The sequence below is a fragment of the Otolemur garnettii genome, unplaced genomic scaffold, assembly GCF_000181295.1.
Source record: "Otolemur garnettii isolate 467f Iridium unplaced genomic scaffold, OtoGar3 scaffold00001, whole genome shotgun sequence".
In the NCBI taxonomy this organism is placed as follows: domain Eukaryota; kingdom Metazoa; phylum Chordata; class Mammalia; order Primates; family Galagidae; genus Otolemur; species Otolemur garnettii.
In genome coordinates this window covers 28,805,439-28,825,113 of record NW_003852396.1, presented here as the reverse complement: position 1 = coordinate 28,825,113, position 19,675 = coordinate 28,805,439, and the positions used below count along the sequence as shown (strand labels likewise).

Sequence of the window (19,675 nt, the reverse complement as noted above, 5' to 3'; positions counted from 1 at the left end):
AAAAAAAAAAAAAAAAAAGAAGTCATCTCAAAATGTTTCACTGAAGTCAAATCTTTAAATGAAAAGAATGATCAAGCTTGTTACCAAAAGATATCCCTGTCTACAATGAAACTTAGCCCCTTTTAAATTCAAAACATTAAAGTGCCTCCCTACATACCTGCCCAGTGGCTTTGTCCTCTCTTACCACGTATCAGACCCTTAATAAAAAAGAATGATGAGGTTATATATTATTTCATACCACTGCCAATCATCTGTCCAATGACTCAAAAATAACTGAAATAACCAGCTGGGAAAAAACATTACTGGTAATGGTTTTCAGGAAACTATCTCAAAGGGCCTGGGACCTCCTTATATCAAGGTCCTTTGGTCTAGAACTGTGGACCAGTACCAGTCTGTGGCCTGTTAGGAAATGGGCCAGACAGCATCGCTGCCTGAGCTCTTCCTCCTATTCCATCCCTCCATCTCCCCTCATCCCACCCTTGATGCATGGAAAAGCTGTTTTCCATGAAACCGGCCCCTGGTGCCAAAAAGGTTCTAGTCTGTGGCCAGTCAGGAACCTGGTCACACAGCAGGAGGTGAGCAGTCAGTGAGCAAAGCAAAGTTTCACCTGTATTTACAGTGCTCCCCATGGCTGACATCACCATGGGAGCTCTACTTCCTGTTCTATCCCCCTGACCCACCGCCAGCACCACCCCCTTCTCCCACCTCTCCTACCTCCAGAGAAAAATTATCTTCCATGAAACAATTTGGTCTCTGGTGCCAAAAGGTTGGGGACCACTAGTCTAGAAGACTGTCTTTTACTAAATACATTAAAACTAGTAGGTTCTAAGTTATAAGTGAGCTGATAAAACTGTATTATAGTACAGTAGTTTCAGGAAATATATATGCTATCATTTTAGTTGTCTTGAGTCTTATAATTTTGTAAGGATTGGCAGATTGTTCTACATATGAAACCTAGCCTCTGAATGTTGGTTACTCTTAATAAGAGCCACAGTCATATCCAGTTAGCCCCATAAGAGGAGCCCTTTGGCCCCCTTTCCAGGGAAGTCTGAACAACAGGACACACACACTCACATTATAGTATTATTTACATTGTTGTTGCGACACTTGTGGAACCCTCTAAAGAAACTGTTCCTCAGGGACAAGAGAGCTGAGACACAACTTATCTTATCACTCCTCTTATCATGGGCCCTGCCCCCCTCATCCATTCCACTGAGCTCAAGGGTAGCGACAATAAAAAATAAAACTCTGCTCTTGTTTCACTTGCATCTGGTCATGATATGTGCTCTAGTGGAGGCGGGGCCAGGAGGGGGGTGTGGTCAGTTGTTTTTAATTTCATCATTTTTTTCCTTTTCTTAATTTCATCTTTAGAACCAGGAAATTAGTCTTTACCTGGATGAAACAACCACCATAGAGTATCCTCACCAGTAAGCAAAGAAAACCTATGGAGTGTACAGCTAACGTCCATGGACAAGAATGCCTCAAGGGTAATAACAGCGTGGGACAACCAAGTATCTGACATAAACCTCCAGGATACTGACTCAACCTCAGGCTCTCACTCTGGGCCTGAAGCTTATGGTTGGCACATGAGGGTAAAGAATGATTCTCCAGCACTAGACAATGGGATTTCTTGCCGAGAAAAAAATTTTTATACATGATGGATGAGTGATAAATCATTTACAGTAGTGACCCAAAGGACTACATAGGGCAAAAGAAATTTGGGAATAGTAAAGTTCAATAAAGGTGTCAAGGAGGGAATTCTCAAGAAGTTGAAACTACAGCATAGAGAAGAAGGAATCCTACTTGGCTAAAAGGGTAAAACAATAAAGTAGTGGAACAATAGCTTGCATTCAAGTTCTCTGACTTCAAGCTCCGGCTGTGACTTCTCACCCTTATCACAGGGGCATGTTGTCAGAGGCCAACAACTGATTTTTAAATTGAAACGAGTATGAATCCATGCAATTCCTATGAAAGAGCCATCCCTAATCCATCGAAACAAAATGGACATTGCTACAGAGCTGGCATTTCAAAAAGCAATTTTATGGTTATTTATTCCCCCAGTGAGAAAGGAACTGGGATCATAAGGATCTTTATTTGCTATGTTAGGTGCTTTGCAGTGTCCCAAATGCAGAGGCTATAAGACCCAATATAAAAAATACTGTGAAGTTATTGCTGAGGACACAGATTTTCACACATATGAACATCACCAAAAGATACTCTAAAACAGGTTGCAGCAAGAAGGGCTTGGGTAAGAGACAAGTCAGACCTGGAATCTCAGCTTCTCTAGTTACTCATTCAAAAACCTTCCCTCCTCACCCCCTTATTTCCACATATGCTTTGGGGGAGGGGAGTATGATTATTTATAATTTAATCTCTCTCTGTTTTTTTTTTTTTTAAGAGACAGGGTCTTTCTGTGTTGCCCTAGGCTACGCTTATAAACTCCTGGGCCAAACCTATCTTCCCACCTCAGCTTCCTGAGTAGTTGAGACTACAGGTATGTGCCACCACATCTGGCTTAGTTTTATATTTCACCAAAGTTAATACAGTTTTACAAGTCAAACCCAATACTATAAGACTTGTAACAAAAAAGCAGTAATCGCCAACCTTATCCCTGATTTCTTTTTCCTAAAAGCAATCACGTTCAACTTTTATCTCTTTCTCCTAGTATTTATTTATTTCTAACAACATACTTATTCTGGCATTTTTTAATTTTGTTAATTTCAGTCACTTTTCATTATCTTTCATGATGAGGATTCACCCTTTTATACCAGTAAAATCACACAACACACAGCCATACAAAAGTACACACACCACCCTTCCACCAACATAATTAGATCACTATTTTTAGCTAAATTAATATTAGGATACATCCATATCATGGTCCTAGAATACACTGTAATCATCATTTGGGGATGTCTACTCACTTTTCTCTCCTATGTTGGATTCTCCTGTTTCCTAGATTCCATGCCTTACTTTTTTTTTTTTTTTTAATGAGACAGAGTCTCACTATGTCATCCTCGGTAGAATGCTGTGGCATCACAGCTCACAGCAACCTCAAACTCTTGGGCTTAAGTGATTCTCTTGCCTCAGCCTTCCAAGTAGCTGGGACTAGAGATGTCCACCTCAATGCCTGGCTATTTTTTGTTGTTGTTGTGGTTGTAGTTGTCATTGTTGTTTGGCAGGCCCGGGCTGGATTCAAACCTACCAGCCCTGGTGTACATGGCTGGCATCCTAACTGCTGAGCTACAGGCGCCAAGCCTGCTTTTTATTATTGAGTTTAATTTTTTTTTTGAGACAGAGTCTCACTATGTCATCCTTGGTAGAGTAGTGTAGCATCACAGCTCACAGTAACCTCTTGGGCTGAAGCAATTCTCCTGCCTTAGCCTCCCAAGTAGCTGGGAATACAAGCGCCCACCACAACAACACCTGGCTATTTTTTTTTTGTTATAGTTGTCATTGTTGTTTGACAGGCCTGGGCTGGATTCAAACCCGCCAGCTCCAGTGTATGTGGCTGGTACCTGCCAAGCCTGAGTTTGTTTTAAGCTAATAAATTATTTAGGCAATTCAAAAAACAATTTTGAAGAAAAATAAGTAAATTGACTTAAAATCCTTGCAGTATTTCAGAATTTTTAATAGAATAGTCATATGGAGGGCAATGCATTCAGAAGATAATATATTTCTATTTAATGGATAGGAGTGTCCAGGGGAAAAGCTCAACCTATGAATGATAATTAGGAAGATGATAACTCTTGTTTGTTTTTGAGACAAAGTCTCAGTGTCCTGGAGTTGAGTGCCATAGCTCACAGCAACCTCGAACTCCTGGGCTCAAGCAATCCTCTTGCCTTAGTCTCCCAAGTAGCTGGGACTACAGGTGCCTGCCACAGTGCAGACAATTGTTTTTTTAGAGACAGGGTCTTGCTGTTGCTCAGGCTGATCTTGAACTTGTGAGCTCAAGCAATCCGCCTGCCTCAGCCTCCCAGAGTACTAGAATTACAGGCTTGGGCCACTGCACCAGCATTTTTTTTTTTGAGACAGAATCTCTCACTCTGTTGTCCAGACTAGAATATATAGGGCCATTCTCATAGCTCAATGCAACTCAAACTCCTGGGCTCAAGAAATCCCCCCACCTTGACATCCCAAATTGCCAGGATTACAGGCATGAGCTACTGTACTTGGTCTGCAGAAGAACAACTATTTTTTTTTTTTTTTTTTTGGAGACAGAGTCTCAAGTTTTCTCCCTGGGTAGAACTCACAGCAACCTCCAGTTTTGGAGCTTAGGCGATTCTCTTGCCTTAGCCACACGAGCAGCTAGGACCACAGGCGCCCACCACCTGCAGTTTGGCCAGGGCCAAGTTCAAACCCGCCACCCTCAGTATATGGAGTCAGCGCCCTACTCACTGAGCCACAGGCACCACCCATGCCTTCCTTTTTCTTTTCTACCTCATTTTGGCAGATGAAACCACCAAGTTTTCTAACATAGTATACGTGGGAGATAACTCTTTTGACATACCACATATTTTTTTTCCTCCACTCTCATATTTGATTGTTAGCTTTAACTGGGTATAGAATTATTGCTTGGACATAACTTCCTCTCAGAATATAAGGCAATTCCTCCACATTCTTCTAACTTCCAAAATTGCTTTTGGGAAGTCTAATGCTTTTGTAACCGACTTCGTAATTCTCTCTGGAAGCTTTTATGATATTTTCTTTCTACTTAGTGTTCTGAAGTTTTAGGGTGATGCATTTCTTTTTTCATTCAGAATACCCAGCAAATGATAGGGGTTTTGATCTAAATCCCCATCTACTTAAGTACTAGGAAATGACATTATTTCTTTGATGAGTTCCTTCATTCCACAAGCTAACTTCTGACTGTTAAGAGATCCAAAAACCTGAAGGGAAAAAACCGGAGTGAAGGAAACCATCTAAAAATAATTAAATTAATCCTCTTACATTTAAATAATTCTTAAATTTAAATAAATCTTAAATTAATCCTCTAATTTGTTTCTTCCCTTTCCTACTTTCTACTTCCTTGTTCTCATTCCTTTTTTAGCTATGGCTATTTTCTTTATAGTACCATTCTACTTTATTTCTTATTCTCTGGCTGTTTCTTTTTTTTTTTTCTTTTAAATAGGATCCTCTTTTTATTTCACCGAGGCAACATCTTCTCTGATCTGTGTCTTTTTGCAAATTTTCTTTTGCTCTCTAAGTTGTTTCTCTTATGCTCACACATTCTCCCTATCTCTACCTCACTCTTCCCCCCTTCTCTCTCTATTCACTCTCTTTTGGGGGGGCGATCCTTTTGTCTGTTTTAGTTTCAATTATTAGTGTTAGAGGTTTTCTCAAGTATCAGGTAATCTTTGCCTATTCTTTCATACTTAAGAGTAAAGCACAGACACTGGTATCAGCAGTAAGGCATTTTAACTGCTAGGCTTCACCGAAGCAAGAGAAAATGTCATGGCAATTTTTTTTTTTTTTTAATGGAAGAGGCCTCAAATCTCTGTGAGTCAGTTTTTCAGAGAAAATTCTTTCAATCTCCTACCTGAGGAGAATAAGCCTGCCTATATCTAGGAGCTAAGAATAGGAAAGAGACCATCACTTAATCCCTGATTTAACAATATCTCTCTGAATGAATGTTCTCAGTGAAGTCTGGTGTCCCAAGGTCTAGGGCCTCCTTGATTTTATTTCTCCAGAGAGCAGACCTCCAATGTTCTGCTGAAATAGAGAAAAGGATCTAGGAGTTTTACTGTTTCTTATATAACCTTTGAGCTAATCCTGTTTTCAGCTCCACCTCTCATCCTAACATTCAAGATATCAAGAATCCTCAATAGCTATTCTAGAATCTGTACCACAAAATGCCTTCACATTTACATCCCTCTGCAGCCTCAATTTCTACTGTCTATAATCTGTTAAATCATTCACTATTTGTGCCTCTTTTCCATATTCCAAAATGTTGTTCTCTCTCCTTTACTATTACCTCCTCTCCCAAACTCTTAACCATCATGAGTTAATACCAGCTTTGTTCCATTTCAAAGACATTTTTAAAAGGATTTAGGATGTATATGTTCAATTGATCCGACTTTAATTATAAGTCCTCCAATGAAGTTCTTGACAAGACAAAAGATATAAAGAATAAGAAAATTTGGAAAACTAAGAAGATAAATATTAAGTGGTAGTGTTAACAGTGGTTAACAGTGGTATATACTTTTTAATAGTTATCCCTGTATTAAAGGACGATTTTCTTTGGTGCTCTAGGGAAGTGCCAGGTTTCATAAATAAAACATCAAGAATATTTGTAGCATGTATATCAAAAGATTACTATCCATAACATACAAAGGATCTCCACCCAAAAATGATAAGAGAAAAACAACCCAGAATAAAATGTACAATAAATGAGGTCGGGTACGGTGGCTCATGCCTGTAATCCTAGCACTCTGGGAGGCTGAGGTGGATGGATGCTTGAGCTCATAAGCAAGACCCCATCTTTACTAAAAATAGAAAAATTAGCTGGATATGGTGGTGGACATTTATAGTCCCAACTACTCAGGAGGCTGAGGCAAAAGGATCTCTTGAGCCCAAAAGTTTGAGGTGGCTGTGAGCTGTGATGCCATTGCACTCTATCCATGGTGAGACTGTCTCAAAAAAAAAAACAAAAGTATAATAAATGACACAAAATTCAAAGAACTATACATGGCAAATAAACATTAAAAGAATTTAACTTGAGAGAGCAGAGAGAGGGAAGAAGGGAGGGTGGTGGGAGGTCACAAAAAAAAAATTAAAATAATGGAATGGAAAGGAATGCAAAGAGATCAAGCAGAGTGCAGTGAGACTGAATGGAATGGAGTGGAGTGGAGTGAGTGAATAGGAAGGCACAATAGAATGGGGAGGAATGGAGTGAAGTGAAATAAAACTAAATGGAATAGGAAAAAAGAATAATAATAATTTAACTTTAGGCCAGATGCAGTGGTAACTCATGCTTGTAATCCTAGCACTCTGTGAAGCCAAGGCACGTGGACTGCTTGAGCTTAGGAGTTCAAGATCAGCCTGAGCCAGAGTGAGATCCTGCGCCTTGCATTGTGGGCAGGCACCTATAGTCCCAGCCACTCAGGAGGCTGAGGCAAGAGAATCACTTGAGCCCAAGAGTCTGAGGTTGCTGTGAGCTATGACGCCACAACTTCTACCAAGGGTGACAAAGTGAGACTCTGTCTCAATAAAAAAAGGAATTTAATTTCACTAGTAATTAGGTAGATAAAAATTAAAACAATGAGATACTTTCCTCTCATCAGATTGGCAAAAATTGTACAGAGTGATAATATCCCCAGTTGGTAAAATTCACAAAATTTGACAATATTCCCAGTGATAATCAGAAACCTAAAAATAAAGGGAGTTCTTATTCCTAAATTCTCACTCTAATACTACTTTCAACTTATGAGGTGACTCTGAGCAAGTCACCTTCCCTCTCTGGGCCTCACCTTCCTCATCAGTTAAAGACAAAAACAAAAATCATTAAGAGCATCTAATCTTCCCCACTGTAAAGCCAGATCAATAGCACTACTGGCCTCACCTCTGTTTCTGCTGCTGCCCCCAGTTCCTGGCAGCAGCCTTCAGGGAGGCCTATAGGTAGGAAAAAAAAAAAAAAAAAGAGCATCTAACTTGCTTATCTCACATAAATATGGTGAAGAAAAAAAAAAAAATGCAACACTGGCCATAAATGGACTTTATGTACTTTACAACACAATAAAATCCTATAGCATTTATGAGAAGGAAAACCACTAAGTAGTCACAAAAAAATACAGGTAGTATGTTTAAACTATTTATTGTTGGCTAAACATCTTATGAAATAAACAGCTAATTTTCCCAAGAACTACACAAGAAGAGAATTAAAAGGAAGAAATCTAGGCTCATATATTTTCACCATAAGACTTTAAACAAGTCCTTTAACCTCTCTGTATTTCAGCTTTTAAAGACCTCTAAGGATTCTCTAACTGTGAAGAAAAAAAAAAAGAAGATCCTTGAACTGAAAGAGTTGGAAGTCAAACCTGCCAGAGTCCCTGGCCTGAAGAGACTAAGATCATAGGTCAGCTGTGCAGAGACATCCAGTTTACTGATCCACAAACATTTTTTATTGGTCAGCCCTCCTTTTTGGTTTGTACCAAAGAAATAGCAAAATAGCATGATCACACCTCCTTAACAGCCTATTACAAACACTCCTTAGTCTTGTGTGCAGACTAGACCCAGAAATACAAAATACTGGAAGTTGTGAACCACAACTCAGCCTTTGTACTCTTTCTTTATTTATGGTGAGCAACTTGGAACAGTAGAAACAGGACTACAACTTAGGAATTAAACTCACAGGGGAAACAACTCCATAGGTCTGCCTAGATACATGACTACCTCAAATTGTCCTTTAAGGAAATGAAAAAAAGTCCCACTGGCAGAATTAACAAGTATAACCCGTAAGAAATATCTACTCTCTTTTATCTTTTTTTTTTTTTTTGGATCTCCTAAAAACAAGGGGTCATAATCACTTACTGAGCACTTAGTATTTGCAAATCCTATGAACCAGACATGTCATGAGATACTGTTACTTACAGAGGCCAATTATTTTTTTTTTTTTGAAACAGAGTCTTACTATGTCGCCCTCAGTAGAGTGCTGTTGTATCACAGCTCAAACTCTTGGGCTTATGCAATGCTCTTGCTTCAGCCTCCCCAGTAGCTGGAACTACAGGTGCCCGCTACAACATCCAGCTATTTTTTTGTTGTAATTGTCACGTTAGCAGGCCTGGACCTGGTTCAAACCAGCCCCGGTGTATGTAGGCCTATTTATTTCTCAAACCAAACCCACTGTTGAGGAATGACTGCTTCCATTTTGCAGATATAAGACATAGATATATAGGTCATTAAATACAAAATGTCTGATTTTGAATCAAAAGTTTATAATATCTAAAACAAGAAGTAGTACAATTAATCAAAGTATGTACCTACATTATTGACACAGTTTTACCATCTTAATGATAGCTTATTTATGCCAGCAAGGAAGAAGCCTGGAGAGCAAATAGTGATGACATTGCAAAAGGCATTTTCCACAGCTTATGGAGAACTGAATATTTTTCCTCGCAAGAAGTGGTCCAAAGCCTGGAAGAAGTGGTAGTTAGTGCAAGGTCTGGTGAATACTGTGGATGATATGGGGTTTCCAAGTCCAGATTATGTAGTTTGAGCAGCACTGTTTGTATGACATGTGGTTAAGTATTGTCTTGCAAGAGAATTGATCTGTGTCTATTGAACAGTCTTGGCTGTTTAATCACAGCATCTTCATCATGTTGTCCAACTGTTTGCAACAGACATCACTGTAATCAACTGACCAGGTTTCATGAAGCTGCAGTAATAACACCAACACTGGTCCGGCAAACAGACATGAAAGCTTTTTTTCATGAATATTGGTTTGGGACTGTGTTTTGGCAATTCGTCTTTATCCAACTATTGTGCCAAACACTTGCAACTGTCAAAAAGAGTCCATTTTTCATCTCGCATAACAATATGGTATAAAAATGGTTTGCCTTTATGTCATGACAGCAAAGAAAGGCAAGGTTCAAGATCATTTCTCTTCTATTGCTCATTTAATTCATGCAAAATCCATCTACCCAGCTTCTTTATCTTGCCAATTTGTTTCACATGGTCCAATATTGTTAGAATAATAATGCCAAACAGTGCCGCTAATTACAAGTAGGTTGAGATGGATTCACTGCCACTACCGCTTTCGGCTCATCATTACCCTGGTGTCAGGTCATCCATGTGGCTCATTTTCAAGATTAAAATCACCAAAATGGAACTCATCAGACCATCAATGTACTGTGCATTACGTCTTTCCCAAACACTTCATTGATATTTCTAGCTGTCTGCACTACATCGGTTCCACGATGGAACTCATATTCAACAATGACACAAATTTTTGGCTTATCCATGATTTCACAAAAAAAAAAAGATGGCTTGGAGCCTGTAGCTCAGCAGGTAGGGCACCAGCCACATACACCAGAGCTGTGGGTTCAAACCCAGCCCAGGCCTGCCAAACAATGACAACTACAACCAAAAAATAGCCAGTTGCTGAGGTGGGCACCTGTAGTCCCAGCTACTTGGGAGGCTGAGGCAAGAGAATTGCTTAAGCCCAAATGTTGGAGGTTGCTATGAGCTGTGACGCCATAGCACTCTACCAAGGGCGACATATAAAACTCTGTCTTAAAAAAAAAAGAAAAAACTGAAAGATAATCACAAGCCAAAATGTACATTTAAAATAATGAGGATATACCTTCACAATAAAAATTAAATAAGTGTCAAAGTGAAATGTCAGAGATATCAACGGTCAAACTTAGTACTTAAGGAAATCAGACATTTCATCCTTCATAATCTATAAATTCTAAGAAATTAACAGTCTTATCCAAAATCATGGATCACTACTGTTATAATTATTTATCATTATTCTCATTTTAATGATGAGGAAACTATTATTACATAGCAGAATAGGGTTTTGCCATTTCTACTATTAAAGCCCATACTAATTCCATTATCTCACCTTTGCAGTTCTATGCTAAACCACAAAATGAAAGTAAGATTTCAACTCCAATGAGTACAGAGTTAAAAATAAATAACATGCAATGGTATGGCCCTTCAAGCAATAAGACTGGGGTCTCCAACTGTCTGGATGGTGACCTAAGAGAGCAGTAATTAACTCCCAACCCTGAATTAATTACTTAAACGCTTTACATGTGTTGTCCCAGAAGCAACAATCCTGCCTCATCAATTTTGCCTCCTAAAAATAATTAAGTTGTCTATCTAGCTTCATGTCACAGAAAGAAACCTGTAGGTGCAATAATAGATAAAATTAATGTTGCAGGGAATACATTAGAATTCTTTTTTTTTTTTTTAAGACAGAGCCTCAAGCTGTCCCCCTGGGTAGAGTGCCGTGGCATTACAGCTCACAGCAACCTCCAACTCCTGGGCTCAAGCGAGTTTCCTGCCTCCGCCTCCCAAGTAGCTGGGACCACAGGCGCCCACCACAACGCCCGGCTATATTTTGGTTGCAGCCGTCATTGTTGTTTTCGCAGGTCCGGGCTGGGGATTTGAACCCGCCACCTTAGGTGTACGTGGCTGGCGCCTTAGCCGGTTGAGCTATAGGCGCCGAGCTAGAATTCTTTTTTTTTTTTTTAATGACAGTCTCACTGTGGCGTCATAGCTCACAGCAACCTCAAACACTTGGGCTCAAGCAAGTCTCTTGGCTCAGCCTCCTGAGCGGGAACTATAGGCACCCACCACAACGCCTGTCTATTTTTAGAGCCAGGGTGTCATTCTTACTCAGGCTGATCTCGAACCTGTCAGCTCAGGCAATCCACTCGCCTCTGGCCTCCCAGCATACTAGGATTATAGGCATGAGCCACCCTGCCCTGCCTACATTAGAATTCTCTTGTGAGTTGCTAGTGTGGTACTTAAAAAAAGAATACCTAGCTACTGAGTAGTAACTGCTTCACAAATTTAGATGTCTGAAGCTCAGGCTCAAACTGGCTTATTTAAAAGGCCAATCATTAGCAAACACTATCACTGCATCTTGCAAGTGCTGCTATTTTGCTCTGTTGCTTGCTCATCCCCAAATAACCAGAAAGAGAAATCAATTCCATAGATTTCTACTGCCATCATCTAGCAAAAACTCTGTGTGTCACTGTATAAGCTCGAAGAAAGGGAAAGAGTGTTGCCCTGCTCAACTTTTAGAACAGCCAAACCTGAGTCCATGTCCTAGCTTTACCACTTACTAGCTATATAACTTTAGTCAAGCCTCTCAACCTTTCTGAGCATCAGTTTCTCCATTTGTAAAACAGGGGTAAAACAATGGGCTGTGGGGATGAAATTATTAGAACTAATTGTACATGACACATAATGTTAGTCTCCTTGCCCTTCTGAAGAACACATTCACGTGTGAAGTACCTACCCTACATTTCAGTTGTTACCCTTTAGGAAAGAGGATACATTTAATTTCATAAACTATATGAATACCAACAGTAGAATCTTCTCTTCATTCTCACTCTAGCATCTAACACAAGCTACGGGCATGACAGGCACAAGACAAATGACATTGGATAAGGCTCTAACTTACGGAATAACTCACCTGCTAGGGAGGATGCCTAGTCTAGGCCCAATCGATTCCAAGAATAATCAAAATTAAGCCAATATAGGAAAAAACCTAACTTTCCCTATCTTAGAGAGATATTTCTGCATTCAAATAGTATTTACTGAGCAATGCAAATATAAATCAGCCACTACAAAGCTCATGGTACAATAAGAGACCCGTATCAAAACAGAAAAATGCAATAGAGAAGTTATTAATTTATTGGCTTACAGTTCCAACTCAATTCCTCATTGCTCTGCTTTCTGATACCAGGCTAGACTACACTTCTCCTTTCCCAGCTGAGTGCCTATTATCTTTTCCCAATAGAGGGTGTTGGAAGGAGACTACAAAACTGGGGGAAAAGAAAGGACTTTTTTCAGTGTTTAGTTTTTTACAAGGGAGCAAACAGAATTGTTCTACTGGATTAACTAGATAACAGCCTTTAAGTGTAAGAATGAACGGATCTTGGAGCCCTAACATTCCCTGATTCATGATGAATTCCTCCTGGGTTCTAGAACATTAGGCTACACCAGAAACTCAGTAAATATTTCTACTCCAGAGCTGAAGTATTTCCTTGTGCCAAACTGTTTATCTTTAGAACTTTCACTAAAGGAATCAGTTTGTTGCAAGTACAAATACAACAGTTCTTATCATCCTCCTTTACATAAACTGGAAAAACAGACTGAGAATTCTAATCAACTGAAACCTTCCCAGGGAAGAGGACTTGGTTATTTACTAACAGTTCAAACTGCTATCTAATATACATGCCGCTGGAATATTTTTTGTTTTGGTAGTTAATTAGGATTTAGGGAGGATATATCATGCACTTTAGAGAGCAGGAGTTGAAGTCAAAAGAGAAGGAGTCCCAGGTTCTGCCACTCTTTACTTTTCCAGATGAACTTGGACAAGTCATTTAATGTTTCAGAGCTTTGATTTCCTCAGCTGGGAAGTAGGAAAAATATTACCCATCCAACTGGGATTCTATAGGATCAGAGAGGACTATTCCTCCTGGCAATGCATTCTGACCTTATGAATCTGACTCTCTCTATACAGAGGCTAGAACAGAGGCTCAGCACCCGTAGGACAGTGGTTAAGATACCAACCAAATTCATCGAGACTTGCAGGTTCAAACTCAGCCTGGTCCAGCTAAACAACGACAACTGCAACAAAAAAATAGCTGGGCATTGTGGCAGACACCTGTAGTCCCAGCTACTTGGGAGGCTGAGGCAAGAAAATCCCTTAAGCCCAAGAGTTGGAGGTTGCTATGAGCTGTGATGAGACTCTGTCCCCCTCCCCCCACACAAAAAAGGCTAGAACAGGGACAAAACATAGGCATAGGGTTTGAATCAGACAACATGAAATTGGTTCCACCTTTACCACTTAATTGTATGATATAAGCAAAGCATTTAATCTCTCTGAACCTCAGACTGTCCTAACTATAAAATGGGAATACTTGCCCTATTTACCTTACAAAATCACTGGAGAGAGAATATGTATAAAATTTTTCCAATGTTATGTTTTGTTTGTTTGTTTGTTTGTTTGTTTTGAGACAGAGCCTCAAGCTATCCCCCTGGGTAGAGTGCCATGGCTTCACTGCTCACAGCAACCTCCAACTCCTGGGCTCAAGCGAGTCTCCTGTCTCAGCCTCCAAGTAGCTGGGACCACAGGCGCCCACCACAACGCCTGGCTATTTTTTGGTTGCAGCTATTATTGTTGTTTGGCAGCCCAGGCTGGATTTGAACCCGTCACCTTAGGTGTATGTGGCTGGCACCTTAGCCGCTTGAGCCACAGGCGCCGAGCCCAATGTTATATTTTTCATTAAAAAATTTTTTTCCAACATTATGTTCTTCATTTAAAAAAAGAGTATGCATAAAAGCAATTTACTTGACAAACCACAAAGTTTCGTTTTAATACCTCACTTGTATGGAATTCAGCAACCTAAATACGTTGTCCTGGAACACAGAGAACTAGGAAGCAAACAAAGAAGGCCTCTCCAAACCCAAAATAACTGCCTTTAATTCTTCACACTTTACTAGTAGTAGAATCCTTAGGGCCTCACTCTTCCTTTTTTTTTAGACAGAGTCTTACTATGTGACCCTTGGTAGAGTGCTGTGATGTCAAAGTTCACAGCAACCTCAAACTCTTGGGCTTAAGCAATTCTCTTGCCTCAGCCTCCCAAGTAGCTGGGACCACAGGCAACTGCCACAACAGCCAGCTACTTTTTGTTGCAGTTGTCACTACTGCTTTAGGGGCCTGGTCTGGGTTTGAACCCAGCACCCTCGATGTGTGTGGCTGGCGCCATAACCACTGTGCTACGGGCACCGAGCCTCACTCTTCCTTTGAAAACACATAAAAAATAATTTGCTGTGTCTAGCAAGATGCTACACTGTATCGGCATTTATTTTTCTGATTCTAAAGATATCGTTGTGAATATACCCACACATAGATGAACTGGGTGTTCCAATGAAGGCACTAAAATTAAGAAATGAATAGGTTATAAACAAAAGCATTAAGAAATGCATCACTGGCTCGGCACCTGTGGCTCAAGCGGCTAAGGCGCCAGCCACATACACCTAAGGTCGTGGGTTCGAATCCCCAGCCCGGGCCCGCCAAACAACAATGATGGCTGCAACCAAAAAATGGCCAGGCGTTGTGGCAGGCGCCTGTAGTCCCAGCTACTTGGGAGGCGGAGGCAGGAGACTCGCTTGAGCCCAGGAGTTGGAGGTTGCTGTGAGCGTGATGCCATGGCACTCTACCCAGGGGGACAGCTTGAGGCTCTGTTTTCAAAAAAAGAAAAAAAAAAGAAATGCATCACTATGTCTACTGATCATTGATGCTACAACATTTAGTTAGATTTGTGTACATGCAAAATTCTAGGGGAGGGAAATACCTTACACCCTGGCATTTCACTTTCAGAAGTCAGGGAGAACTTTACAGAAATCATGGTGCTTGAGAAGAGCTATAAAGAAATAGAAGAAGTCTGTCAGACAAAAGAGAATAGAAAAGAGGGAAAATGTAGCATAGAAAAAAGACCAGCCTGTATATGGCACACCTCTTGCGTGCAGAGCACAACTGCAATAGGGACTCTGCCTAACAAATGCAGACATTGTAACCTAATTGACCATCATGTTAATCTGAAACAAAAAAAGAAAAAAGAAAAGACTAGCATGGACCAGTCCAAATAAGCATAGAAGGACTGAGAAACTACAAATAATTCAGTATCACTGGAGCATAGGCAAGAGCACTGAGAAATAAGGTTGAAAGGGCAGGCAGAAATCAGATCAAAGAACACTTTGTATATCACAGAAGGAATCTGGACTTAAACTAAAGGCATCTGGACTTAAACTGAAGGCAACAGCAAACTGAGATGACCAGCTATGTATCAGATGTTCCCAAAAGGTAGCTCTGATGCTTGCAAACCTCAGGTTCTGTTCTTAACTTACTGTGAAGCAGATTATTCTATCTCTAAGAGATCAGCAGCTAACAGAGACACTCTGATGGTTCCCCTGAGGAAACCAGCAGCTCAAGGACTCTACCTCCAGGTTCTTTTTCTCTCCTCAGATCATTAAATACACAAAGACTGTGTTATGTTACCTTATCAGAAAGTATCTCTCAATCTGGTTTCAATGAAGACATGCATTTGCCCCAAGCCCTTACCTCCCAATTCCCAATGACTGTGGCAAACTCCAGCCATTTCTTAGAACTGTATTAAACCACCATACATACACCCACACACACTTGCATTACTGTCTGAGGTCCCCAAGTATACTCCTTAAGGAGATAGGAAGAAAGATGTAAGGAAATATATAATGAGCACAGACTCAATACCTGATCTTCTCTATGCATTCTCTCTTTTAATTCTCACCATAATCTTGGAGAAGGTGATATTTATATCCCATTTTTAGAGAGGAGGAAACTATGGCTCAAAGACATGAAATGATTTACCCAAGGTCACAAAGTCAGTATAAGGCAACGCTGATATATGAAGCCACAACACTTTCCCACAACCTCATGTTAGGTTTCCTCATATCTTACTTTATTCATTAATGAATCTTCACTTAATATAGTCTGCTGAATTGCATTATATTAAGCTACTCACTGAACAGATCAGCAACCAGGAAAGGCTGCAAAACAAAAAAACAAAGGACAAATAAAAAACCTGAACAACAGATTCAGGAACCAAAAAACAACCCAAAAAGCAGCAGCAGCAGCAACATCAATCCCAATAACCTCTTCAGAGCCCTAACTGGTAAAGGCAAGGATTAAAATAGCCAAAATGCATGTTGATAGACCTCCACTCCAGAATTTTATTTTCCTCCTCAACCAGCCCAGCAGAATCCCTGGTAAAATACTGCCTAGTCAAGCACACATCACAAATGAATTCCAATAAGCAGATGCAATCTCCCCCTGTAGCCTTCCCACTCTTACAAAACCACCAGGAATTGGAGAAAGCTTTTGTTCTCCATCTGAACTGCCTTACACGCCCTTGCTGATAAGGGAAATTGGTTTGAGAAGCAGATGGCTTGTAAAAGAGCCTAAAACCTAAAGTGAAAAGGAAGCAATTTACTAAAACCAAAACATTCCAAAAGGGAAACCAAGCCTCTATCATAGTCACGTCTCCAAATCAGAAGGTCCCCAAAGCACCTTAGAGGAAGGGCCAAGACTCAGACTAGCTCTAGCTACAATTACCCATATATATCACCACAGGCTCACACTAACATTCCTGCTTTTTCTAAAAGTAAGCATTACTTGTTTGTAGCAACTGTGTTCGTTAGGACGATCTCACTATCAATTTGACTATCAAAGGATTCTGTCATGGATGAAAAGTACTATTACACTAATTAGATCCTCAATATAATAAGAGGAAACAGGGCAGCGCCTGTGGCTCAAAGGAGTAGGGCACTGGCCCCATATGCTAGAGGTGGTGGGTTCAAGCCCAGCCCCAGCCAAAAACTGCAAAAAAAAAAAAAAAAAAAGAGGAAACAGAAAGGAGTATGGGTTATGTAAGATAATTTAAGTAAAATAACCTAAAAATTGAACTGGCATAAAATAGATGCTTAATTTGGCTATGCATTTCAAACTGCTATATAACTTAAGTCTCTTCCTCTCTTTAGGTCTTTATTTCCTCACATAATTCAACAATGAATTCCTCACCTAGTTAACCTAATTCAACAGTTAAAATTCAGTTGAATTAAATTATCTCAAAAACATTCCAGGAAGCTAGTATAAATAACCAAGACTCTTTACTGGACAAGAAACTCTTATTGATGAGATTCACCTGCTTCTTCTAGCTACATTCTCTAACAGCTTACCCTTACCTGTCCATGAGCCATTTCTAAGCCAGAAGCATCCTTTACAGTGCAGCTCACCACCTGCACTGGATGCTTCATTAAGTGTAAAGCTGATACTGTACTTTGCCCAGAAGGCTGGTGCACAAATGTTACCTGGAGATGAATAAATCATTCCAGTTGTGTTGGGTTGCAATTGTAAGGGCAGCATCTGTGGGTCTGAAAACAGATGGTCTTATAAGGATAGAGGACTTGGATCCTATCTGATTTTCCTAAGGCAAGCAGGTTTGGAGCAGCAGGAAGCCTGGCTGGGAAGGGCCTGAGTAGAGCTAGTATCCTGTGATAAGAAAAGATACACAAATGTACATGCAGTTTCTTTCCATAATAAATTAATATATCGGCTCGGCGCCTATAGCTCAACGGGCTAAGGCGCCAGCCACGTACACCTAAGGTGGCGGGTTCAAATCCCCAGCCTGGACCCGCCAAACAACAATGACGGCTGCAACCAAAAAATAGCCGGGCGTTGTGGCGGGCGCCTATGGTCCCAGCTACTTGGGAGGCAGAGGCAGGAGACTCGCTTGAGCCCAGGAGTTGGAGGTTGCTGTGAGCTATAATGCCACGGCACTCTACCCAGGGGGACAGCTTGAGGCTCTGTCTCAAAAAAAAATTAATTAATTAATTAATTAATTAATATATCAGAGGCTGCAATTACCAGAACTCTAAGCCCTTATTTTTGCATCTATTCATCAACTTCTAAATCACTTTCTTTTTAATCTCAACACTTCTTTCTTGATTTCAACATAAAGATGAGCTCAGGGAAAGTGCCTAGTACAGACCTGGCATGAAACAAGAAATGTTACGATCTGCTGACTAAAACAAATTGAAAAAACAAAGAAAAACAAAATTAATTTATTTGATAGCAGTACAATGAATGCCTAGGATGTGGTCAGTAATTGTAGGTATGCAGTAAACATGTTTAGTGAATGAAGTAATATGCAAGGCCGGGCACGGTGGCTCACATCTTGTAATCCTAGCACTCTGGGAGGTTGAGGTGGGTGGATTGCCTTTAGCTCACAGGTTTAAGACCAGCCTGAGCAAGATTAAGACCCCATCTCTAAAAATAGCCAGCATGATGGCAGGCACCTTTAGTCCCAGCTACTTGGGAGGATGAGGCAAGAGAATCATTTGAGCCCAAGAGTTGGAGGTTGCCATGAGCTATAATGCCATGGAACTCTACCAAGGGTGACAAAGTAAGACTGCCTCCAAAAAAAAAAGTATGCAAGGCACTGTTCTAGGTATTTCACACACTCATTTAATTTCTAAGCTAGCCTTTATTTTATTATCTCCATTTTACAGATAAGGAAATTAAAGTTCATAAAAGTCAGGTATTCTGTCCAGAGTCCTATACCAAATTAACTGATGGAAGTCAGAACTGAACCCTCCAAAGCTCTATGCATTTTTGTCAGCTACCTGTCCTACCAATGGCCTTCTTGCTGTTCCTCAAAACACCTAGCTTATTCCTATGTCTGGATCTTTCTCCTTTTTACTTCCTCTTCTCTGAATTCCTTTCTACCACATCTTCTCATGGCTTTCTACTTAAGATCATTCAGGTCTCCATTTAAATGCAATCTCTTCAGAGAGGGTTTTCTTCCTCATCCTCCCAACATATGCTGCCCCCTTATCTTTGTTTTTTATTACAGCGCCAACATTGTACTATGCAACATGTTTACTGTTAAGACTCTCCAGCTAGAATGAAAGACCTATGAGGGCAGGAAGTCTTAGTCACAACTGTATCCCTAGCACTTAGCACAGTGACTGGGATAGTAGGGCTCATCAAATATTCATTGAATAAATGAATGAATGAATTCTATATGATCAGAATCAGAAAGCTCTGTAATATTAGTGTAAAGAGATAGTTGCTATATAGTAGAAAGACCACAGGCTTTAAAATATGTAAGACCTCCATTCAAGTCTCTCACTGACTGTGATAGTGTAACTTTGAATAAGTCTCTAAACTTCGTTAATTTCCTCATCTGTAAAATGGATATAAAAATACAGGTCCCAAGCTCAGTGCCTATAGCTCAGTGGCTAGGGTGCCAGTCACATGCACCAGAGCTGGTGAGTTTGAACCCAGACTGGGCCTGCCAAACAACAATGACAATTGCAACCAAAAAAATAGCTGGGCATTGTGGCAGGCGCCTGTGGTCCCAGCTACTTGGGAGGCTAAGGCAAGAGAATC

General features: G+C 40.3%; 1 protein-coding gene and 1 non-coding gene across 2 annotated transcripts in view; one reads left to right on the top strand and one right to left on the bottom strand.

Annotated features, from left to right (window-relative positions):
- FAM168A (family with sequence similarity 168 member A) overlaps positions 1 to 19,675 on the bottom strand; it is a 209,902-nt gene that overhangs the window by 127,200 nt on the left and 63,027 nt on the right. The window lies entirely within an intron of this gene.
- Positions 7,501 to 7,623, top strand: LOC111724699. Its single transcript, XR_002772950.1, has one exon. It is a non-coding gene; the product is annotated as a small nucleolar RNA U89 (small nucleolar RNA).